The sequence below is a fragment of the Ochotona princeps genome, chromosome 22, assembly GCF_030435755.1.
Source record: "Ochotona princeps isolate mOchPri1 chromosome 22, mOchPri1.hap1, whole genome shotgun sequence".
Lineage (NCBI taxonomy): Eukaryota > Metazoa > Chordata > Mammalia > Lagomorpha > Ochotonidae > Ochotona > Ochotona princeps.
In genome coordinates, this window is record NC_080853.1 from 36026098 (window position 1) to 36051953 (window position 25856).

The 25856-nt window shown below is 45.1% G+C and overlaps 1 protein-coding gene and 1 pseudogene across 1 annotated transcript in view; one reads left to right on the forward strand and one right to left on the reverse strand.

Moving 5' to 3' along the window:
* The window catches only part of RNF24 (ring finger protein 24), a 79778-nt gene that overhangs the window by 29595 nt on the left and 24327 nt on the right, over nucleotides 1-25856 (reverse strand). The gene's annotated exons all lie outside the window — the stretch shown is intronic.
* Nucleotides 2878-3361, forward strand: LOC101533440 (large ribosomal subunit protein eL29-like; annotated as a pseudogene).

Below are 25856 nucleotides of genomic sequence, written 5' to 3' on the forward strand. Positions count from 1 at the left end.
TTGGGTTAGGTCATGGCAACTACTGAACCACATGAGAGCCAGGTCAGGGGTGAGCCAGACCTAGCTGTACTGGGCTATAGCACCTGCTGGTGAGAGCCAGAATGGGTTCAGGCTGGCCGGTCAGGCAAGGCCACTGTACTTACAGGTGAATGAGAGGCCAGGACATGCCAAGTCAGTCTGGGCTAAGGACCCATTGGCATGCATGAGGTCTGTGACTGGGAAGTGGCCTGACAGAGGAGTTTGGTGACCGCCTGTCAGAACATAATCCTGCAATCCTCTGGCAAGTGCCATAATGGGAGCAAGTCACATCAGACTAGTGCAAGATCTGGGACTGGGAGAAGGCCTTGTAGGGAAACCATAGGCACCCCTCTAATGGGTTGTAGCTCCCACTGGTGAGCATGAGAACCAGGGCTGGTGGTGGGTCTGACTGGACAAGGTGGCAGCACCCATTGGCATAAGCGTGGGTTAGAGAAAAGGGTTGGTTCGGGTGGGCTAGGCTGCAGTACCCAGTGGTGTATACAGAAGCTGGATGGGATGTGGGACAGACTGGACCAGTTCGCTGCATATACTTGCATGCACAGGAACCAGGGCTGGGAGCAGGTCTGATGCGGCTATTGGGGGTCACCCTGACTAGGCTGTAGTATGCCCCACTGGTGTACATGAGGGCTGAGTATGTGGTGGGCAGGGCTGGACTGGGCTGCAGCATCCATTGGTTTGTACATGAAATGGGTCTAGGGTCAAAACTGACCTGGCGACTGCAGCCATGAGTGTGTGTGTAGGCTGATGTGGGTGACAGACTGAACTAGACCCTGCGCTGTTTGGCACACACAGCAGTCAGGTCTGGGGTCACCTTAAGTGAGGTTTCATGGGGGACTTCCCCAACTGGACCACTGGACTCAAAACTCCAACCATGGGGAACATCACAGGTTCTGTGATCTGACCTTGGACTGCACGTATTGGGACTGGGTATTAGCTGCTAATGCCTGTGCAGTGGACAGCACGCCAGATACACATGCGGGACATGAGAACCAGCTAACTGAGGCCTTAAGAGGACACTGAGCACCATGTCAGAGGATGGAAGCAAAATGAATTGGACAACTCTCCTGGCTAAGCTTTGACAGCAAGTACCTGTGTCACCCAACGGACCTTGGAAGGATTTCCTCAACTTTGGAGCAACGAAACTAACGGTGTCTCAGAACTATCAAAATCAATTATATAGTACCCTTCTCTCCACATCAGGAATCCCAGGAGGACATCTAGTGGCTGTCCCCCATCCCGAATACTGATGGGCCTGGCTGCTGGGAGCGGCACCCACCCCTCCCCCAGATACAGGAAGAGGGATGCACTCTTTATTTCTACCTGTGGATCTGAGTCAATATCTGGTGTCACTTCCTTGTTCCAATGTGGTTGTATTTCCTCCCTACTGTTTTATTCTGTGATTGTCATATAAATTAATCATCACACTTTAAAAAGGCACTGATAATTTTTATAAGCATGACTTTTTGTAGTTGTCTTTTACTTCTTGAAGTGACTGGAACCAAGAGTAACAGGAGATGCTGCCTATGGTATGAAAGCACACTTTGCTTCTTCGCACCAAAAGCTGTGAGAAGCAAACCTTCCACTGCCACACAACTCACCACTGTCTCACAGTCCAGGCAGCAAACGTCTCAACTTCACTTTGTTGGTTAACTACATCTTAACTTATTAAGTAGGAAAAGAATTAGCAAATTGCAAGTAACTGGCTTCTCTGTTTTTCACACAGCATCTTTATGGCCTCTTGAGATTTTTTTTTAATTGGAAAATCAGATAAACAGAGAGGAGGAAAGACAGAGAGGAAGACCTTCCATCTGCTCATTCATTCCCCAAGACCACATTCCCCGACCACAACAGCTGATCCAAAGCCAGGAGTCAGGAGCTCTTCTGGGTCTCCCACATGGGTGCAGAGTCCCAAGGCTTTGGGCCGTCCTTTACTGCTTTCCAAGGCCACAAGCAGGGAGCTGGATGGGAAGCAGGACTGTCTGGACTGCCTGGATTAGAACTGGTGTTCATATGGAATTCCGGTGTGTGCAAGGCAAAGACTTTAGCCGCTAAGCTACCACGCTAGGCTCTGGAAATACTATTTTATAAATGTCACTGAGCAGTAGGAAAAAATCTAAACATTCTGATAAAAATGATTTGCTTAGTCCTAGAGAAAAATATTTCTTAAAAAAGAGGAGGCAGCTGGAACTCCCTTCTGTTTAGCAACACCAAGGAGCACTGCCCCCTTCGTCCATCTGTCAACAGCGGCTCAGGGAGGAATTCAGATGTCTACCTTACCTGGCATGAATGAGGCCACAACCGACCTCCAGCTCTCCCACAGCCTAAGCGGCATCAGAGGAAGTCAGCTAGAAGAGAATGTTTAAGCAAAACCCAGGGTTTTACATTTTGCAATGCGCAAAATGTCCAAGTTTCAACTGGAAATCACTCATCAAGCAAGAACTAGGATGACCACAAATTCAATGACAAAAGCCAATCCTAGATACCAACACTGAAGACAGAATACAAGCCTGTCAGAAACAAGTAACTATGAGCTTGCCTAAAACAAGGAAAGTCTTACAAAGGAAACAGAATATATGAGGAACAAATGGAAACTACAGAACTCAAAGATACAATAATTGAAATAATTCGGTGAATGGGCTCAAAAGCAAAATGTCGAGGAAAAACCATCAGCGAGCTAGAGGAAAGCCTTTATGAATTACAAGACAGTAACTACCCACCATGGACAGCAGAGGCCAGACTTACGGGCAGGTGAGACTATAACACCCAGCATGCGCGCAAACCTGGCATGCACTCTCTCTGGTCTCAAAGGCTTCGGCAGCTACGAGTTACAGTGTAGACATGGCCAAGTCCGAGAACCACACCACACACAACCTGTCCTGAAAGCAGTGCAGAAATGGCAGCAGGAAGCCCACATCACAAAGACAGGAATCTCTTCAAGGGGTGGGCCCCAGGCTCCTGAGGAACATACGTTCTGCCAAGAAGCACAGCAAGAAAGGCCTGAAGAAGGTTCAGGTCAGCAATGCCAAGGCTAAGATTGCACACGCCGAGGCCATCAAGGCCATGGTCAGACCCAAGGAAGTGCGAGTCAGTCCCAAGGGAGTCAGCCACAAGCTCCATCAACTTGCCTACATCGCCCACCCCAAGCTCAGGAAGCATGCTCGTGTTTGCATGGCCAAAGGTGTCAGGCTGGCCCGGGCAAAGACCGTGGCAAGGCCAAGACCGAGCCTCAGACTGAGAGCAAGGCCGGGGCCCAAACCAGGCCCAGGCTGTGCCTGCAGCACCAGCTCCCAAAGGTGCCCAGCCCCTGACGAAAGCTCAGTAGTGCTGGCCTGTGACGGCCACTGCAGGGACAGAAGGACAGGTGTGGCCCTGGCCTGCTGCCCTCCTGCACCACTTGAACAAATAAACCTGAGACAAGGGGAAAAACTGACATTCTTGTAACTAAGTTTTCAGAAGAGAAGAAAAATGGAAGAATGAAAAGGTATTCAAAGAAAAAAAAAATGGCTAGGAGCAGGCATTTAGCCCAGCAATTAAAGATGTCTGGGCAGCCTGTTGGAGTAGCTGGTTTTGATTTAAGGATCCTGGTGCCCGAGAGCTTCCGGTCCATGTTGACCTTAGCAGCTGGCAGCAATGCCTTAAGTAATGGGGTTCCTGCACCCATGCGGCAGACCTAGACTGCATGCCTAGCTCAGACATCGCTATGGGTGTGAGCATGCTCGCTCCTCCCCTCTCAGGGCCAGCACTGTGGTAAGGCAGATCAAGTTGGGTCTCGCTGCTGATCCAGTGCCCTATCAATGGCGATGGAAAAACAGAAAAACATCAAATGATGGTCCAAGTGTTGGGGCCCCTGACATACGTGTGGGAGACCCGGATGGAGCCTATGGCTTCTGGGTTCAGCCTGGCTTTATACAAATACACCTAAAAATGTTTCAGAAATACACAAAAACCAATTCAACAGAGATATGAGTCTTTCTGATTAATTTTGCTGGAGCAACAGGACACTCAGACAAACAATGAACCTCAATTTTAACTTCAGACACATAGAAAATGGGTTATGGACTGAGATATAACATAAAATGCAAAACTAATACGGCTGAGAAAACCACAGAAAACATTGCGGCTGCCTGGGGAACGAACCAGCAGAGGCGAGAGCTATCCCTCCCTCTCTGTCAAACAAATACATAAATCTTGAAAAAAAAAAAGTTATTTTAAAACAATTTCCTGTTCTAAGACCAGCAACAAGGCAAACTAACCGCTCTCACTAATCTTGCTAATTACAGTGCAAAATTCTTACCATGATGCAAAGTTCTAGACAGTGAAGTTCACAAAGGAAATAAAAAGTATAAACATTACAAAGAAAAGAAAAACAAAGTTGGTCCTATCCATTATAGTATTGTCTACATTTTTACAAAGCCCTCCCAAAATCTACCAAAAAACTCCCAGAATGAGTTTAGCATGGTTGTAGGACAAAAAGTAAGCACAGAAAAATCAATTTTACTTCTACAAAGTAGCAATGAACATATGCATGTTGAATTTAAATATGACATTTACAATTATTGAGATACAAAGATGTAAGTCTAACAAGATGTACAAGGCTTAGAAACTGAAAGTTACAAAGTGCTGACTAAAGAACTCTAGCAAGACTTAAATGCACAGGCATACTGTGCTCATAGGTTAGAACATTCAACATAAATATGCTCTCTCCAAATTGATACACAGATGTACTATAAGTCTTCTCCAAAACCTAGTATATTAGTCTATTTTCTGGTGCTATTACAAAATGTCTGAAACTGGGTAATTGATACAGTAAAAAGATTTCTGAGCGCACAGTCTGGGTGAAGGGCAGTTTGTGTGGGTGGTGGCCCCTCCTGGTTGGGCTCTGGGGAGAGCCGGCCAGGTGCCATGACAACAGGGCAGAGAGGCGGCAAGGAAAGTAGCCCCAGGCACGAGGTGGGCCTGCCTTACAACCACCATCAAACTACCTTACACTAAACCCAGCCTCAACATCACTGCACCATGCCTCCAGCACTTCAATATTTTTGGGGGAAACTACATCTAAACCACAGCATTCAGCAAGCCTTTCATGGAGGCAAGTTTATAAAATATAGATGAAAGAAAAGGAACTAGAACAGGTTACCAAGTTGCAAAGGAAAGGAAAGGAATCAATCCATTCAGTTTAGGAACTTTTCTTAGCTACATGAATCAAGACTGTGTGGACACGGGAAAGGATACACACGTAGGTCAACCAAACAAGAACTCAGACATAAATCCACACAAATACATCTAACAACTTTCCAGAAATGCACAAAAATCAACTAAATACAGAGACAAGAATCTTTTTGATAATTTTTGCTGGAGCAATGGACAACAAGACAAAAACATTGAATCTTGATTTTAACTTCACACACAAACTCAAAATGGACCATGGACTGAGATATGGGCTGTAATATGGCTGGGGAAAGCACAGGAAACAATACCTTTCTTAGAAGTAAAAAAAAAAAAAAAAAGATTTATTCTTATTGGAAAGTCAGATTTATAGAGAGAAGGTGATACAGAGAGAAAGATCATCTGTCCGCCGCTTCACTCTCCAAGTGGCTGCAATGGCCAGTGCTGCGCCAATCCAAAGCCAGGAGCCAGGAGCCTCTTCTGGGTCTGCCACACGGATGCAGGGTCTCAAGGCTTTGGGCTGTCCTCGGCTACTCTCCCAGGCCATAAGCAGTGAGCTGAAAGAGAAGTAGAGTAGCCAGGATACGAACCTGGCACCCATATGGGATCCTGATGCATGCAAAGCGAGAACTTTAGTCACTAGGTCCAGGAAATATTATCAGGATCTAGTGCTAGGCAGAATTTCAGACTTGATGCCAAAGCAATGAAAAGAAATTCTTGCCTATGAATGACTCTGTGAAAGATACAGAATGGGGAAATGCATCTACAGACCACATATCTGAAAAAAGATTAACATCTAAACTCAAAATACCACAATACAAATCAACCATGTTCAGGTTGATCTGTATCATAAAAACATATGGTGAAGTCCCCATCATTAGTAGTTTAGTATGTAACATCATTCGGAAACAGGGTAGTTGCAACTGTGATTAGTTAAGATACAACAAGTTAAAAATCATAAACAGTAAGGAGGACCCTCTCTCCACGGTGACCCCAAAGGAGGATGAGAAGCACAGACGGATAATGAGGGGAGAATGCCTCGTGGTGGCAGGAGCCCAAACTGCAGTGCTCACCCCAAAGCCAAGAAGATCACAGGTGGTATTGGAAGCCAGGAGAGGGTGACAGACCCCTGCCCAGACCACTCAGGAGACCACCCTACCACATTCCAAGTTTGGGGGCGGTGGTAGCACCCATTAGACCTCTGCCTAGGAACCTTCATCTCACACAGAAGTGCTGGCTTCACTTGCAGCCCAGCTCTGCCTAGAAAGACAACAGCTCAAGGAGTGCAGCCCTGCTGCTCGCATGGAGTCCTAATGGGGCTCAGGGTAACCCAGCCCTGGCTCTTGTGAGCACTCAGGGAGTGAACCAGTAGATGCAAGACCTCCATTTTCCCTTTCTTTGTGTCACTCTGTTTTTCAGACAAATAAATAAGGTCTCAAGCTTCCCTCCATCCAAAACAGAAAAATAAGCTCCAAATCATTAGTCACTAGGGACACGCAAATTAAAAACTACGAGATATCACTAAACACCTATCAGAATGACAAAAAAACCTCATGACATGAAAAGCTTATGGTAACACAGGAAGTAATTCTCACTTGTGGGAATATATCAAATGGTACAGTTGCTCTGGAAAACCATTTAGCAGCTTCTTATAAAATCAGACAGACCTACACCAAGCAGATGCATTCCTGAACATCCACCCCAGGGAAACGAAAACCCATGTTCACACACACACCTCTACCTCAGTGCTGACAGTGGTTTCCTTCTTAATCCCCAGATTGGAGATGACCCAATGGTCTCCAATGGTTGGGTGATTAAACAAACCATGGTATATGCTACCACGAATATTCTTTGGTAATAAATAATAATGAATAAATAGATCTAGTAACCTGGACCACCCTTCAGATAACTGTTAAATGAGAAAAGCCAATTATATAATATATGAGGAATGAGTACACTTAACATTCTTGGAATGAAAAAAATTATAGAAAAGAAGAATAAATGAGCAGGTATCATCAGTTAGGGACAAGTTGGGCCAGAGGCCAGTGCTGTGGCATAGCCGATTAAGTTGCCATCAGTAACGCTAGCATCCCATATGGGTGCTGCTTCAAATCCTAGCTACTCCACTTGTGTCCAGCTCCTCATTAATGCGCCTAGAAAAGCTACAGAGGGTGGCTAGAGTACTTGGGTCCATGCACCCACATGAGAGATCTAAAGGAAGTGCTTAGTTCCTGGCTTTGGCCTGGCCCAACCTTGGTCAGGGCACCCTCTTGGGGATTCAACCACCGGACAGAAGATCTCTATCTCCTCCTCTCTAACTCCACTTCTCAAATATTCTTTCCAAAAGCACATTTGGGAGTAAGAGAAACGAGTATGGCTATGAAAGGGCAATGTGAGAGATCCCAGAAGTGATGGATAAATTTTGTATCTTGATGGTATTGCTATCATCACCCTGACTGTGGTACTGCAGAATAGTTTTTGAAGATATTGTCATTAGGGGAAATGGTGCAATGGGCACACGAATCTATATTCTTTACAAATGTCTCGAGCCTCTTCGTGCTGTATGTGTCCACCTATCTAGCTCAATTTGTACGTGAGAGCGGCAAGGGTCCATTAGGTGGTGACCTCACAAAGCCTGCAGCAGCTGAACAAGCACCAGCATAAAGCCAGAAGCCAGAAACTCAATCCTATTTCTCACGTGGTTGTTGGGATCTGCTATTGCAGAGTGCACATTAGCAGGGAGCTGTTACTGGAACAGGGACAACAGTGAGTTGTGCCAAGTGCTGAGCTGAGAGTGAATTCGCTGAGCTCAGTGCACTGCACTGGTGCCACAGGGAAAACAATACTGACTTTGGCATCATACGGGTAAAAATAGGTCCATGTAGCCCTCAACCTAAGCCAATAGGCTCTGGCAAGATCAGCACCAACAACAACTTAGCTATATAGGACACCTGGTGTCTCCCTAATCCTGGAAACTGCTCAAACCATAAAGAGGAGAAAAGTTTGTACAGACAACGGTGAGGCCTCAGCACAGTGTCACAGGAGGTGGAGAATGGTGAGCCAGGAGTTGGGGCTATGGAGACCATGGTGGAAATCTAACATAAGAATTCAGACCTGGCAGTCACTGGAAGGAGTGGCACAAGTGACTGCAAACAAAGAGCCGTGTACCAACCACGATAAGTAAAATTGAACTATAGACCTGTGGGTGACACAGCTTAGAAACTTGCCCCAAGGAGAAGAATCTGATAACCAGAAGTACAATGACCAAGAGCAAAAGAAGAGACAAAGGCTCAATGAATATAACTGAAGATTCCCCTGTAAAGGAGCAAAAGCCTTTGCCAAACTCATAGTTAACTAGAGAATACATCGAGAAAATGCGGGACACAGAATTCAAAACACTTGTTTTACAGCTTCTTATGGGGCCCGGCACGGTGGTCTAGCGACTAAAGTCCTCACCTTGAATGTGCCGGGATCCCATATGGGCGCCAGTTCTAATCCTGGCGACCCCGCTTCCCATCCAGCTCCCTGCTTGTGGCCGGGAAAGCAGTCGAGGACGGCCCAAAGCCTTGGGCCCTGCATCCGTGTGGCAGACCTGGAGGAGGTTCCTGGCCCCTGGCTTTGGATTGGCATAGCACTAGCCGTTGTGGTCTTTTGGGGAGTGAATCATCGGGTGGAAGATCTTCCTCTCTGTCTCTTCTCCTCTCTGTATATCTGACTTTGCAATAAAAATAAATAAATCTTTAAAAAAGCTTCTTATCAACAATGAGAAGCACGTAATACAAGTGTTCAAGAAAATTAAGGAACATATCATGCAGGAAATGAATCAAATGAAAGCTGATACATTACAAATGAAGAATACAGTGGAGCAAATTTAAAGTACAGTGGAGAATCTCCAAAATAGAATGAAGCAAGCAGAAGAATCTCAGAATTGTTAGACATTTCCTGCCACTAGGGGGAAACAAACAAAAAGCTGGAAGCAGAGCTGGATTAGGCTAAAAAAAAAAGTATTCAAGAATTGAAAGACACTATTAAAAGGCCAAATATAAGAGTTATGGGAGTCCCAGAAGGCGCAGGAAGAGAAGCTGGATTTAAAAATGCATTTAATGGGGCTCGGCAGTGTGGCCTAGTGGCTAAGGTCCTCGCCTTGATCCCATACGGCCGCTGGTTCTAATCCTGGCAGCTCCACTTCCTCTCTATCTCTCTTCCTCTCAGTATATCTGACTTGGTAATGAAAATAAAATAAATCTTAAAAAAAAATGCATTTAATGAAATAATAAGGAAAAACGTCTCTAATTTAGAGAAAGAATTGGGAAACAACATCCAGGAGAAGCACAGAACTCCCAACAGGGTTGACCAAAAGCAATCTTCACCAAGATACATGATAATCAAGCTCTGCTCAATTGAACATAAGGAAAAGATCCTTAAATGTGCACGTCAAAAAAATCAATTGACATATAATGGAATGCCAATTAAACTCACAGAAGATCTCTCACAGGAAACTTTACAGACCAGAAGAGAATGGAATGGCATATTCCAGATTCTAAAATAAAAAAATTGTCAGTCCAGGATAACGTACCCAGCAAAGCTTTCCTTAGTCTTTGAAAATGAAATAAAATTCTTCCACAGTAAAGAAAAGTTAAAAGAATATGCCTCTTCTGGGCCTGGCGTGGTAGTTCAGTGGCTGAAGTCCTCACCTTGAATGCACTGGGATCCCATATGGGTGCCGGTTCTAATCCCGACAGCCCTGCATCCCATCCAGCTCCCTGCTTGTGGCCTGGAAAAGCAGTTGAAGATGGCCGAAAGCTTTGGGACCCTGTACCCACAAGGAAACCCGGAAGAGCTCCTGGTTCCTGGCTTCGGATCAGAGCAGCACTGGCCATTGTGGTCACTTGGGGAGTGAATCATAGGATGGAAGATCTTCCTCCTTATCTCTCTTCCTCTCTCTATAAATCTGACTTTATAATAAAAAGAAATAAACCTTAAAAAAAAGAATATGCCTCTTCCAAACCTGCCTTACAAAGGATACTTAAAGATGTTCTCTTGACAGAGAAGAGGAATAGCACCCACCAAAACCAAACGCAAATGGGAAGAAGATCCCAGTAAAAAAACAACAGAAGGGCTCGGCAGCGTGGCCTAGTGGTTAAGTTCCTCGCCTTGATCCCATATGGCTGCTGGTTCTAATCCCGGCAGCTCCACTTCCTCTCTATCTCTCCTCTCAGTACATCTGACTTTATAATAAAAATAAAAAAATAAAGAAAGAAAGAAATCAGTTCAGCCTGTACTTTAAAAAAAAAAAAAACAGAAGACTAAATCAATGAACAACCCATTGCTAAAATGACAGGACCAAATTATCACCCATTCCTATTAACCCTGAATGTAAATGGCTTAAACTCATCAACCAAACGTCATAGATTAGTAGATATGATTAATAAAGCAAAACCTATTCACAGGAGACACAACTCACCAACAAAGATCAGTGAAAACTGTATCTCATGGATTTTGATTTCTTTTAAAGTTTCTTCAAAACTCTCATTAAATTCTTCAATAACTCATAGACCATACAGTAGCATCATTTTTTTTTTTTCAGGAAGGTTCTTGACTTTCTTTTTCATTTCTTCAGCAACACATTAGTCATTCAGTAGCATGCTATTTAACTTCATGGCATTGTTAATTTCTATGTTTCTTCCTGTTGTTGATTTTGTACTGTGGCTTTTCATTTAAGGGGATGTACAGCAACTGTGTAATGGAGACTACATATCCAATAATTAAAAAAAAAAAAAAAGAACACTTTGGGGCCTGGCAGAATGGCTCTGTGGCTAAATCCTTGCTTTGCATGTACCGGAATCCCATAAAATATATTTTTTAAAAGAGAATATTTCAAACAGTAGAAATATTGTAAGCCTTATCCTGTGACCATATGTAATAAAATTAACTCACTAATATAAGGAAAACTAGCTACTGAAAATTAAAAACAAATCTTCAATGAGTTCAACAAAATAAGACCATTCTGAAATTAATCACATCATGTAAGAAAAAAGCCTGAGAGAAAAATGAACACCCTTTACTATGAAAATAAGTGAGTGAAAGAAGTCACCTTGAGAAGGTAGAAAAAGAAACCAACCCCCTTCCAAAACAGGAAGAAAGGCCAAAACACAAATGGGTAAAATAAAACAAAATCAAAGGGGACTAAACTGAACGGACTGATCAAAACACTGAGGACGAGAAGTAAAAACTACTGTCACGTAGATAAATGAGGAAATCTACTAAGGACTTCAAGCACTCACTTAAGCCTATATTAAATATTATTATAGGAGTGTAAATATCCAAAACTTGCTCAAGAATCAAGCTTGAAAATAAAGTCTTAACCAGGATGCGGAGGGCAGAACTCACTGAACCTGTACAGATAATTCTTGTTATTGTAAACTGACACCAGAGTACAGAAAAGAAATGACAGAAAACACCTCTATTTAAAGAGGTAAGAAATCCTAAAAACTCACATTACGGTAGGGTTCATAAACTTGAGGTCTGTGGCTTCATCTAATTGGCATTTTGTTTGGCCTATATCAAGTTTTAAAACTAGACACAACAGCTTAAATTTTGGAATTTTAACACAAATGTGCAATTTCCAGCTTTCATGGAAAAAGGATGCCTGATAAACCTAGGTTCCACTCTATTTTTAGGGCAGACGCTGGCACACTAGCAGACTGGGTCTCCTGCGGACAGGCTGGCATACCACACTGCCGGAAACCATGCCCGGGGAAATGCTTACTCACGGGCATTGGGACTGAAGAAAGGGGGCAGGGGATGTGCTGGAGGGGGCACCACTGCACAAGCATGTTACAATGAGAAATGGCTTCTGGGGGACTTCTACCCACTAGGCCATTGTACTTGCAGGTAAAAAACGGGGATGCAGCTGGGTGGTTTGAAGGAAGGGAACCAGAGGACATTTCTGGGTCAGACCAATGTACCCACCCACATGGGAAACATGACCTGGGCTAGCTGGCATTGACCACTACCTACTGGTACAAGCTAGGGCTGGGGGCCCTGCCTGGCAGACTGGACCACAGTACCCGCCAGTTCACAGTAGGGCTGGCCCTGGGGGCAGGCTGGGCCAAGCCAGGTTGTAGCACCTTCTGGCGAAAGCCAAGGCAAGATGGGCCGTGTTAGACTGGGTGTCCGCATCCAACAGCACATGTAAGAGCCCAGGCTGGGAGAAGCTGTAGGGGATCCCCTACAGGGCCACTGTTTCCACTGGTGATTGTGACAGCTGGGACTGGGGGTAGACCATGCTGGGCAGGGCTGTAACAACGTGGCCTGCATGTCAGCTGGGTTTGGGGGAGGGCAGAGCTAGGCCAAGCCACTGCATACCTTTGTGCATGCAAAGGCCAGAAGTGCTGACTTGCTGGGCTTTGCTGAAGCATTAGGGCATTGGGCAAGTGCCAAGACAGGGTGTCTGTCCTGCCACACTAGAGCTCAGCACGCCCTGGAAAGAACAAGATCCAGGACTGGGACTGGGCTTCATTCTTATGCAGCAGACATTTCTTGGTGCTGGGTGGCATTCACTCTTAGGCTACCATGTTGTACAATCTAGAGGTGGGAGGGTGTGCCCTTTGTCAACATTTCCAACACTCCCCAGCTTTGAACCAAATACAAGATGCCGCTCAACAGCAGCAGGCTTCTATAGTTGATTTTCTCAAAGTAGATACAGATTCTTACGTCTGTCAAAACGAAAAAGCAAAAGAACTTTAGGAATAAGGAAGCTCTTCACTGCACATATCATTTTGTATCTTTTAATTGACTATCAAAATAGAGCATTTTAAAGTAAAAAAAAAACATCAGTGATGTATTTGACCAGTACATGTCTATATCTGCACATAAGATACTGGAACCTAGTTGAAGATGGTTCAAGAAGTCTGTGTGTATGGGACCACAGACACACACACACTGCCATATCCAGACAGCACCAGTGGATGTCAGACACCTACCCTACATCAGACAAGACAGAGTTCTTAAACTGCTCACGCTCCTTTTCTTCTAACTCTAAATCCACCCATTATACAGTACTTTTAATTATTTTTTTGCATGTTACACATCTACAAGCTAAGAGTGTGAAAAGTTAGTCAGGTTCAGTCATCATTCAAATTCATTCAGAAATTCCATTTCTCAGGACAAATCTGTAATTTGGCAGTCTTGGAAGCTTTAGACAGGCAAGATTTCCCTAAACCCTGGCAATCCCAGAGCAGCAGCCCTGCTCTGTTTCCAGATGCTTGTGGCCCAGGCCCTGGCAGAGGTTCTGCAACGAGAGCTCCGAAGGCTGAGCAGCTAAGCAAGTGCTCCTGGAAGATACTTAAACTCCAAGATCACCTTCTGTGCTCCCAGTCTCGTAACACTATTGGAAACAGGCATCAAAGTTCTCCTAGGAAGAAAGGCATCAGGATTCAAAAAACATCTCTCATCTTCCCAAGGCAGACAGGACAGGTAACTATTTCTCTAGGTGTGCCTGCTGTCAATTGAGTTGAACGTCTGGGGTCACTCTTATACTTTCCCCAAAATAGCTTCTCCCTTGCCCAGTTTTCTTTAAAGTGCTGCATGTAGAGGATAAATACTCTACATATTCGGGTGGCAGGTTCTTATGTGTGTTAACAGGAGCAGGTGCCTTTTTTCCCACGTCACAAGTTAATAACAACAATACAAACATAAATTACCAAGTAGACTTGGTGGACTTGGCTAGTAGGAGTGTAGGGGTTAATCTGAATATGTACAAACTAACCCTGGCTCCGAATCTCTAGTTTTTTTCTACAACAACTTTTTCTATTTTTCCTGTCCTCAAGGCTTCCCTTTTTGTACCTCTCATTAGGGATTGGAGGTGCTAAACAACTATACCTATTGGAATAATAACTCATTTGTGTAGTCTGTCTATATTTTAACCAAGACCTTTCCATTAAGTTTCAATGTACTGACCACCCAATTTTTTTTCTAAGAAGATTTACTCATTTGTTTGGAAGGCACAGTGTCAGAGAGAGAGAGAAGGATCTTCTATCTGTTGGGTCACTCTGCAAATGGCTAGAATAGCAGGGGTAGGTGGGGATGAAGCCAGGAGCCAGGAACTCTATTCTCATCTCAGTGCGGGTGGCAAGGGCCCAAGCGTTTGGGGCATTAACCCCTGCTGCCCTGGATATATCAGAAGTTGTATTAGACGTGGTTCTATTGTATGGGATGCCCAAGCGGCAGCTTAACTTGCTTTGCCACAAACTGGTTCCCACCCTATTATTTTTATTCTACTTTTTCCATTAAGGGATATTTTGCATGTTTAAAAAACATTTAAATTTTATTGTTGATGATGTTTACATAGTTGATCAGGGTGAGAAGGGTCAAGGAACAGGCAATAGTGGGTTAGACCCCTGTTTGCACATTTTCTTCTTCTTCTTCCCATATATGGGGGAGAGGGGGACGCAAGAGGAGAAACCTTGCCCAGCCTCCAAACTGCTGCGTTACCCGGGGATGGGGAACTGCCACCCAGTGTCATCCAGGGTCCCCACTGTGGAGCATTTTCTGAGGCTTCTGTTCATGTGTTTTTGATTGTTCTGAGATGCTGCTCCGTGGATGAGGAAATCTTTCCAAGGAAAATTGGCTGACGTAGTCCATTTCTGAGTCTCCACTGGCCCAGAAATTTGCTGTCAAGTTTGACTGGGGTAGTTGATCAATTTATTCTGCCCTTCATCCTCAGCAAACCAATGAGTGCTGTGGCCCAGCCCTGCCCTGCCCAACACATGCTTGGCCCTCATGTACCACAGGGGAGCTGCAGCCCAGTCAGAGCAACCACTGATAACCACTACTGAACAGGCTTCCCAGCTCTGGTTTCTGTGCCTGCCAGCATGTGCAGTGGACTGGTCCAGTCTGTCCCACATCCCATTGAGATCTCATATACATCATTGGGCACTGAAGCCTAACTCAACCCAAACAACTCCACCCTCCAGCACACACATGCCAGCGGGTGCCACTGCCTGTCCAGCCAGGCCCAACTACAGTGCTGGTTCTCAAGCTTACCAGTGGGAGTCGCAGCCTATCAGAGAGGAGCTCACAACCTCCCCACTGGACCATCTTCCCACCCCAGATCTCACATTCTGCAGGTGGTTCAATGGTCTAGCTTGACAGAACTTGCCCCCCAGTCCCAGAACTTGACAGTTGATGCTGTGGCAAAGCCCAACCCACTTGTCCTTATTCTAGCTCATGCCTGTACAATCAGCTTCCCCAGCCTTGTTCTCCCCCAAATCCAGTTCACATGTAGGCCAATAGGTATTGTAGCCTTGCCCAGCCTGGTCTGCCCCCAATTCCAGCTCTCACGCTTGCCAGCATTAGCAGTGGCCTAGCAGTGGAGTCCCCACTACTCCCCTACCAGGCTTACCCCCCTATCCCGGTCTCACATATGCTGATCAGTGCTGTGGTCCTTCTCACCTCAGCATTTGCAGGTGAGTGCTGTAGTCTGGCCTGGCCCAGTCTGTCCCCATTCCAGCCTGTGCTGGTTGAAACAGCCACCCAACCTGGCACAGTCAACCCCCAGTCCCAACTCTAATGTGAACCGGCTAGTGATGTGGCTAGACCCAGCCTGTCCTGCACCCCATCCTGGTTCCAAGATCTGCCAGTGGGTGTTATGAGTTGGTCCAGCCTGGCTTGGCCCCATACCTGAGCCACACATATGCCAGCAGGTCCTATAACCTGGTCTGTTCTGGACCGATCCTTGCCTTGGTTCTTGCACTCACCTGCAGGGACAGTGCCCTGACAAAGCGTTCCCCAAACTCCTTGCTGGGTCTCCTCTCAGTGGCGGATCTCATGCACACTGGTAGGCCTTGGTCTGGGCTGACTTAGTCCACCTCCTGACCTGGCAGGAACAGTAGTCTTGCCCGACTGGCCCATACCCAATTTGGTCCTTACTGCTGGGTGTTACAGTCCAGCCACACTTCATTCATGCCCTGACACAGTTTTCATGTGGCCCAGTGGGAGCGGAAACCTAGTCTAGCCTGTGGATGCTGGAGTCTAGCCCAGTCTGGCACATCCCAGACCCAGTCCACATCCATGTCAATGGACACTGCAGCCATGTCCAGCCCGGACCACCTCCCCATTATGGCTCTGGCACTCACCAGTGGAACCATAACCCAGCCAGGGTATCCCCTTAGCTCCCTAACCAGGCCTGTTCCCAGTCCCAGATTTTGCACATGTGAGTGGTTGCTCTGACCCAGGTCTGCACAGCCCATTCCCTGTCCTGACCTTTGCCATCGGATGTTGCAGCCTGGCCTGACCTGGCCTACCCCAGTCCCAACTCTCACTAGCCATTGCTATAGCCTTGCCCTGCCCAGTCTGCTCCCATCCCTGACTCATGCAATCCAGCAGGTATGATAGCCTAGCCAGGCATGTCCCACATTCCAACCTTGCCTCTGCACTTACAAGTGAGCTAAGGTCAGCCTGACCTTGCCCAGTTACCTCTTTCCGCTTCCCAGTCTGACCAACACCCAGTCCTGAATCACACACTCATGAGCAGGAGCAATGGCATGTTAGAGGAGTTTCTCTAGTTCTCCCACCAGACCTGCTCCGAGATGCAGATCTCACATATGCAGTGGGTGCTAGGTCCTTACTGGTCATAGGCTACCCCCTCTGTCCTGAGTATGTATGAGTGGTGGATGTTGTAGCCCGGCCCGCCCCACATCATATCCTTGGGTGTGTCTGTGGGTGCTGCAGTCTGGACCAACCTAGCCTGTACCCAACCCTAGGAACCAGGAGTGTTGGGGGTTCCATGGTCATGCCTGCCACCACCCCCAGCTCCAAGCAAATCAGCTGAAACTGCAGATCACAGGGGTGGGCCCACACAACTCCTACACAATCTGCCCCCAGACCCAGCTCTCTTGTGTGCTGGTTAGTGCCATGGCCCAGCCTAGCATTACCTGTCTCCTGTTTGGACTCTCGTTGGTGAGTACTGTGATCTAGCCCTTCCAAGTAGGCCCCCAGACCTAGCTTTAGTGTGCACCAGTGAGAGGCATTTTGGCACTGGTCAATACTTACTACCCCAGCTCTGCTATCCCTCTACAGCTGGTGTTTCAGTCTGAAACTTAAAGGTCCTTACATTCTCCTCTCAAGATCCCACTCCCAGGTGGCCCATCTGGTCCGATCCCTGCTGCCTGAGAGGGGCTAGCTGGTCCTCTCTGGCTCTGAACACCCACTGTTTTACATTTTTGTTACTCTTACCATGGTGCTTTTAAAATGTCCAAACAATAGGCCCAGCGCGATAGCACAGCGACTAAAGTCCTCGCCTTGCACGCCAGGGATCCCATATGGACGCCGGTTCTAATCCTGGCAGCCTTGCTTCCCATCCAGCTCCCTGCCTGTGGCTGGGAATGCAGTCGAAGATGGCCCAAAGCTCTGGGACCCTGCACCCATGTGGGAAACCTGCAAGAGGCTCCTGGCTTCGCAGTGGCTCAGCTCCAGCTATTATAGCTGCTTGGGGAGTGAACCATCGGATGGAAGATCTTCCTCTCTGTCTCTCTTCTCTGTGTATCTGACTTTCCAATAAAAATAAATAAAGAAATCTTACAAAAAAGTTTCAAACAATGATTACCTACTCCCTTTGGTTAAAGTTTATTTGAAAAGTAAAGTGCCAGAGATCTTCCATCCAGTGGTTCACTCCCCAAATGGCTACAACAACTGGGGCTAGGACAAGGCCAGCAGCCAGGCACTCTAGCCAAGTCTCCTGTATGGGTGGTTGGGGCTCAAGCATTTGAGCCATCACCTGCCACCTGCTGTGCACACAGCAGAAGCTGAATTGAGAGCAGAGGCAGGACTCTATCCCAGACACAAAGCTCTGGCTTTAACCACAGCATCACAGTGCAAGCTCCTAAGAAGGGCATTCCTTTTCTGACCTTTCTCCCCTTCATCCCTGTTCCTGACAAGCCCAGTGCCTCTGCAGTCTTTCTCCTGACACTTTTGCTACCACGGTGTTGTATGGGTTTGGGTACAGCTTCTTTCTAAAGTCGAGTCCAAGGTGAGATCTTTAATTCATTTACCACTGAAGTCTGCCTTCACCATAATACATATCAGTTATTTTGGTGGCTCTATTTTTCTCTGCCATATTCCTAGTAATTATTCTTTGTGCTAGCTCTGTAAGAATTTTTCTCCAATTTTATGTAAAGATGAAGTCTATTTTCACTTAAAATCCCATCAGATCTTTATGAGGCTTCACTTGGATGATGCTGAGGGATTTAAATTTCACATCCCATACTCCCTTCTGAACTCTATCCTAGGTACTACAATGTCCAAAGAATCTGTTCATCAGCATTCAACTATTGACTGTTACTGAGGGTAGAACTACTCAAGCATAGGTTATAAAAATAAAGAGTGATGGGCTTGGCGCTGCAGCCTAGTGGCTAAAGTCCTCACCTTGCACGTGCTGGGATCCCATATGGGTGCTGGTTCATATCCCAGCTGCCCCACATCCCATTCAGCTTCCTGCTTGTGGCCTGGGAAAGCAGTCGAGGATGGCCCAAAGCCTTGGGACCCTGCACCCACGTGGCAGACCCGGAAGAGGATCCTGACTTCTGGCTTCAGATCGGCTTAGCTCTGGCCAATGTGGCCACTTGGGGAGTGAATCAGCAGATGGAAGATCTTCCTCTCTGTCTCTCCTCTTCTCTGTATATCTGACTGTCCAATAAAGGGAGAGAGGGGGAGAGATGGAAGAGAGGGGGGAAAGAAAGAGAGAGAGACAGAGAGAAAGAGGTGTCTGTCTATCCCTCTAGTTTAAAAAAAAAATAAAGAGTTCTCGGGAGCTTGGAGGAGGCTGAGATGGAACCTGAGCAGCGAGGGAGAAGGCCATCAGGCCCACTTCACATGCTGATCACACAAGGCAACAGCAACTCCCATTCTAACACAACGCCCGGCAACCTTAGGAAAAACCCTGCTCTGACAAAGCAGTATACTTTTCTCACAGCACGGGCAATCGAAACACAACAGAAAGGCATTGCCTACATCACTGAAAACTAATTCCCCGAGGATGTCTAATTTCAATACCTCTGAAGTTGGTTAAACATGCCAGGAGCCTCTTTAATACGCAGAGACAGATCTTCATCTGTAATTAAGTCATCAGCTACTGCTATTCACACAGTAGAGTTTAACAGTTCATCACATATAACATACCCTATGGAGCATTAAATAAATGAATAAAAATTGTTAAATGTTTCCAGTTGCTGGGATAAACAGTACTATCTCTATGCAGTGTTAACCTACTATTTTCTGGGATTAATGAGATATACCATAAGAGATATACTTTGAAAAATCTTATGATGGTATTACATATGTTATCTGTGAAATGACAATATTATTATCCAATACTTCATAAAAATTATCTTGTTTGTATTGAAGGAGTTACAATGATCATTATATGAGATAGTAAAATAAAAGAATACCATTAAAGGAGGGAGAATCAAGATGACAGAATAGGGTAAGGACATGTTTAAACAGATGGAGAAACATTAACCAGCATGAAACAGAGAGGGCATATTCCAGGACACAGGAGAGGACAGAACAACAGCAGCAGAGGGGTACCTGGAAACAGACATGGGAACGTTGTGACAACAACGGTGTGATGTTGCAGTGACTGATACCCCAGCAGCATTCAGCGAATGGCGATCTGAACTCCACCTGCAGCCGGAACTCCAGCAGCAACCAGGTAGGAAGGGACTTTCACTGGGAGGTGAACCCAGAGCTGCCAGTCTTGCTGGTCTGTTTGATTTGGCCAGGAGCAGAGACAGAGCAGCAGGTCCCAGATGGGCGGTGAGGGAACAGGGTGGATTTCACAGCCCAGTCTGCACCTCTTAGAGCTGAATCGGGCACCATTTTGTTTAAGCAAGCAAAGGCAAGGGAAATATTTGAGTATACACTGAGCTAGGAATGAACTCATTTTTGACGCAGTGAACTGCAACAACATGGAATCCTACAGGTTCCATCCAAGACAGGTCCAGGTAGCCCTCAGACCTGACCGCCAGATCAAAACTCCCGTAGTGACTTATCAGGCGACATTTAGTACAGTGTGGCAAAAGTTTTAGGATTGCAGGGACAACAGTGAGCTGCACATGTGCTAAGCTGCTGAGCTCGCGAGAACTCACTGAGCTCAGTGCATTGAACTGGTGCCACAGGGAAAATAATACTTACTTTGGCATCATATGGGTTAAAATTGGTCCGTGTAGCCCTCAGGCCTAATGGCAAACAGGTTCCAGCAATATCAGCACCACCAACAACCTAGCTATATAGGACACCTGGTGTCTCCCTAATCCTGGGACCTGCTCCAACTGGAAGTGGGAGAAAGGTTGTACAGACAATGGTGCAGCCTCAACACAGTGTCACAGGAGGTACAGACTGGTGAGCCAGGAATAGGAGCTATGGAGACCATGGTGGAAATCTAACGTAAGAACCCAGACCAGGAACTTGCTGAAGGGAGTGGCACACGTGACTGCAAACAAAGAGCCTGTGCCAACTGCAATAAGTAAGTTCAAACTGCAGACCTGTGGGTGACACAGCTTAGAAACCTGCCTCAAGGAGAAGAATCTGATAACCAGAAGTACATTGACCAAGATCAAAAGAAGAGACAAAGGCACAATGAATATTACTGAAGACTCCCCTGCAAAGGAGCAAAAGCCTATGCCAAGCTCAGAGTTCACTGAGGAAGACATCAAGAAAATGGGAGATACAGAATTCAAAACACTTGTTATAAAGCTTCTTATAAACAATACCAGCATGTAAAGCTGGTGTTCAAGGAATTCAAGGAACATGTCACGCAGGAAATGAACCAAATGAAAGCGGATACGTTAGAAATGAAGAATACAGTGGTGCAAATTAAAAGTACAGTGGAGAATCTAAAAAAATAGAATGAATGAAGCAGAAGAAAGAATATCAGAATTGGAAGATATTTCCTTTCACCAGGGGGAAGCAAACAAAAAGCTGGATTAGGCTAAAAAAAAGTATTCAACCCTGTTAGGGTGTCCAACTAGGGGAACTTGTATTTCCACAGGGTTGGGCCCACATAACCCCATAAAGTCTACCCCTAGACCAAGTTCTCTCGCGTGCTGGATACAGTCTTGACCCTGCCAAATGTGACCACTCCACCACTCCACCAAACAGTTGGGTAATGGTACCCATCACTGCCAAAGAGGCCCCCATCCATAGTATTGGTGTGGGCTGGTGTGTGACGATCAGTGATGTTCTAGACAAACAGGCCATTTCTGTATTCTGAATTGGGTTGGTGTATCTGACTAACCATAATTGTCTCCTGGGTACTTCCCTCCAAACCACCAGGTCTCAGTCCCCACGCATGCCTAAAACTTTCATGACCCTGTCACTGGGAATCACCCAAGATTCACTACTCACCTACACTAAAATTGGACTTAGTCATGGGTGTCCCCAGGCAGCAAATATATCTTAAAAAAAACCCAGAGCAGACCGCCGGGCAGCCAGCAGCCAAAGCCTGGCACCACATGGTGCACTGGCCGCCCTGGGTGAGGCCGAGGACTCGTTCACTGCCTTGCGGCAGTGTCTTTGGCGTGAGCCCCCAGCATTGGGTCCAACCCGGCAGGGGCACCCCCCACAGCCGCCACACTGTGAGGAGCGGCACTTGCCCCCAAACCCAAGGCCCGAACCCCTCCCAAACTCACCTAGCCGCAAGATATCAGCAGCTGGGCGGAGCTAGGAATTTTAACCCAGTTTCCAAGTTCCCTCATGGCGCACTTACCCTGAGGTATCAATCAGTGGATGACCTCATCGAGCGAAACTGGCAGCAATTCATACCTGGAGAACTATTAAAACCACTTGAGCAAATATCTCAGAGCATGCCCCACATCCGGGACTTGGGGTGGGTGGGAAACCGGGTGGGGCTTCTCCCTCAATATCCCCCTTTACCTCAGATACATGATGGAAACAATATGGACATAATAGTATTACCCACTTCCCTATACCCCCTGAACCTTTTTTTTTTTTTAACCGCAATTAACTATGTAAAGATTTTCAACAACAATACAATAAAAAAAAAAAAAAGTATTCAAGGAGGCCAAGAACTCTGAGGTCATCTACTCCCGCTTGGATCTACCACATGGGATGGAAGAAGTCCAAATCCTTCCTCACAGGATCCAAGTGTATCAGAATAACAGCCAGGAGCCATGAGCAGTCCACAGAAACAGAAGAACAGTAAACTTCCTTCGGGACTAGGGAGAGGAGCTTTCTCTGGTCCTTGCTTGGTTCCAACTTGGGGCCCCAAACCTCACTTGCAATGACCATCAGGATCACTCTGGACACCACTCAAAACAAATAAATAACCAAACAAAGAAAAAAATCTAGAATAGACAGACAGAGAACAACAAGGAAAGCTTAGAATCAGACAGGAAACGGTCAACGTGGATTCACTTATACCTTACTAGGTGGGACACAAAGATTAGCTACTCCTCACTGGGGTATTGAGGATTTCTCTGCACACCAATCCTAAAACTGTTCTGCACCTAAACTGTTGACATATGTCTTGTTAGAGTTATAAGCCAGTCTAGACTACCCGAAAAAAACCCAGGTTCAGCAAAATTATGCTTCAATGCTATAAAATGCTAAATATTATAATGAAAATAAACACAAGACAGCTGAACAGTAATCTATAGCCATTTTAAGATATATAGAACCCGGTTGTATATAAACTAAAATTGAAATGTCAATGAAGTAGTCACCTCATGTGGTTAAGAACTTGCATTTTTTTTTAACATATTGGTTACTCAATACTATGTTAATTAATTCCATAATGTTATAAATTGTTGCTGATGTTATGTTGGGGCTTTTAATTGATCGGGATGATACTCTGCCGGCTCTACCTTTAGACCAGAGATGGTCTCCCCAAAAAGCCGTTGAACTTATCTGGACAATAAGATGCTGGACTCTATCCTTGGTATATACTTGCAATGAAAAGAATCTCAACTGAACTTGAACTGTGGTTATGCAACAAGGTGGAGGAATCCACCATGGGGGGAGGGTTTGGGTAGGGGTGGGGGGAAACCAGTACCTATAAAACTGTGTCACATAATGCAATGTAATTAACAAAAAAAAAAAAAAAAAGAGTTATGGGAGTCCCAGAGGTGCAGAAAGAGAAGCTGGGTTTAAAAATGCATTTAATGAAATAATAAGGAAAAACGTCTCTAATTTAGAGAAAGAATTGGGAAACAACATCCAGGAGAAGCATAGAACTCCCAACAGGGTTGACCAAAAGTAATCTTCACCAAGATACAGGATAATCAAGCTCTGCTCAATTGAACATAAAGAAAAGATCCTTAAGTGTGCATGCCAAAAAAATCAATTGACATATAATGGAATGCCAATTAAACTCACAGAAGATCTCTCACAGGAAACTTTACAGACCAGAAGAGAATGGAATGGCATATTCCAGATTCTAAAATAAAAAAAATTGTCAGTCCAGGATAACATACCCAGTAAAGCTTTCCTTAGTCTTTGAAAATGAAATAAAATTTTTCCACAGTAAAGAAAAGTTTAAAGAATTTGCCTCTTCCAAACCTGCCCTACAAAGGATGTTTAAAGATGTTCTCTTGACAGAGAAGAGGAATAGCACCCACCAAAACCAAACGCAAATGGGAAGAAGATCCCAGTCAAAAAAACAACAGAAGACTAAATCAATGAACAACCCATTGCTAAAATGACAGGACCAAATTATCACCCATTCCTATTAACCCTGAATGTAAATGGCTTAAACTCATCAATCAATCGAATGTCATAGATTAAGTAGACTGGATTAAAAAACAAAACCTATCTATTTGTTGCCTACAAGAGACACATTTCACCAAAAAAGATCAGTAAAAACTGTAGCTCATGGATTTTGATTTTTTGTTGGTGTTGTTAGTTTCATCTCTTCAAAATACTTTCTTCTGATTAAATTATTCAATGACTCATAGATCTTACGGTAGCATCATTTTCTTCAAGAAGGTTCTTGATTTTCTTTTTCACTTCTTCAACTACACATTAGTCATTCAGTAGCATGTTATTTAACTTCATGGCATTCTTAATTTCTTTTTCTTCCTGTTGTTGATTTTGTTTTGTAGTTTTTCATTTAAGGGGATGTATAGTAGCTGTGTAATGGAGACTGTCATATCTAGTAACATGTTATTTAACTTCAAGGCATTACAAATTTCTATTTTTCTTCCTGTTGTTGAATTTGTATTGGGGCTTTTCACTTAAGGGGATATATAGTAACTGTGAAATGGAGACTAACATATCCAGATGTGAGGATACAATGCAGCATGCATCTCTACTTCCAGACCAAAGATGGACTCCCAATGAAACTGTTTACTATATGACAATAGGATGCTGGACTCTCTGCCATTGTCCATGCCTGCAATGATGGACATATGACTGTGTATGAAGAACTATATTTTAATAATGATATGAGGAACTTGGTGGTGGTGGTGGCTTGGAGACAGGATAAGGGAAATCCCAGGGCCTATGGAAGTGTCTCATAAAATGATAATAATAATAATAAAAGATTAAAAAAAGAATACCATTAAAGGAAGAATAGGATATTTACTAATAAATATAACCTATATTAATAAAATCTAAAAGACAAAAAATATCTGAATAACTAAAAACATGAGAGCAGGCCCTGAGTGATGGTTCAGTTGGCTAATTCTCACCTTGCAATTACCGGGATCCCATATGTGCGCTGGTTTGTATCCTGGCAGCTCCACTTCCCACCTAGTTTCCTGCTTGTGGCCTGAAAAGGCAGTGGAGGACGGTCCAAAGCATTGGCACCCTGTACGCACGTGGGAGACCCGGAGAAAGCTTCTGGCTTTAGATTGGCTCAGCTCCACCAGTTGACACTTTTGAGGAGTGAACCAGCAAAGGGAAGATCTTTCTCTGTTTTTTCTGCTCTCTATAAATCTGTGTTTCCAATAAAAATAAATGAATCTTCAGAGAAAAAAAGAGATACGCACACACTCCAAATTTGTTGGAAAGGTGTACTCTGATAAAGCTACATACATATGGAGGCTTCAAAAAATTTTTTTGTACCAAAATCAACTTACTTATCAATCCTACTTTTCTACAAACTTAGTACCCTCATGTAACCACTTCTTGATTGTGAATATTCTAAATACTTGAAGGTCAACTTTCCTTACACAATTAATGCAGGCACAATTAAAATAAAACTCAGTAGGATTGTCTTTGAGAGGAATTAGATGACGAAGCTAAATCCACTTCAACAGGAAAAATGAAAATGAGACAACAGCCAAAAAATTTTCCACAAAAGAAAACTTTGTGCTACTGAAACATGAACTGACGGATTAACAGGACAAAACAGAAGAGTTAGTCAAGGTTTCTGTCTGCCAATTATCTTCAGTTTTCCATCTTGGGCACACTGTATATGTACTTCCCGGCCCTAGGCTGCAAATGGAGTCTCTGATTACTGCTTGCCAGTGAGGGATGTAGGGAACTTCGTCCAGTGCTTGCGTCTCGTGATGCGAGACACCTGCAGGCCCCTGCACTCCTCCAGAGCAGCTGAGTGAGGAGACAGGGTCGGAGAGCCCAGTCGGTCCCTGACAGACACGTGCGGGAGGAAGCAGAACACCTGTTGCCATAAA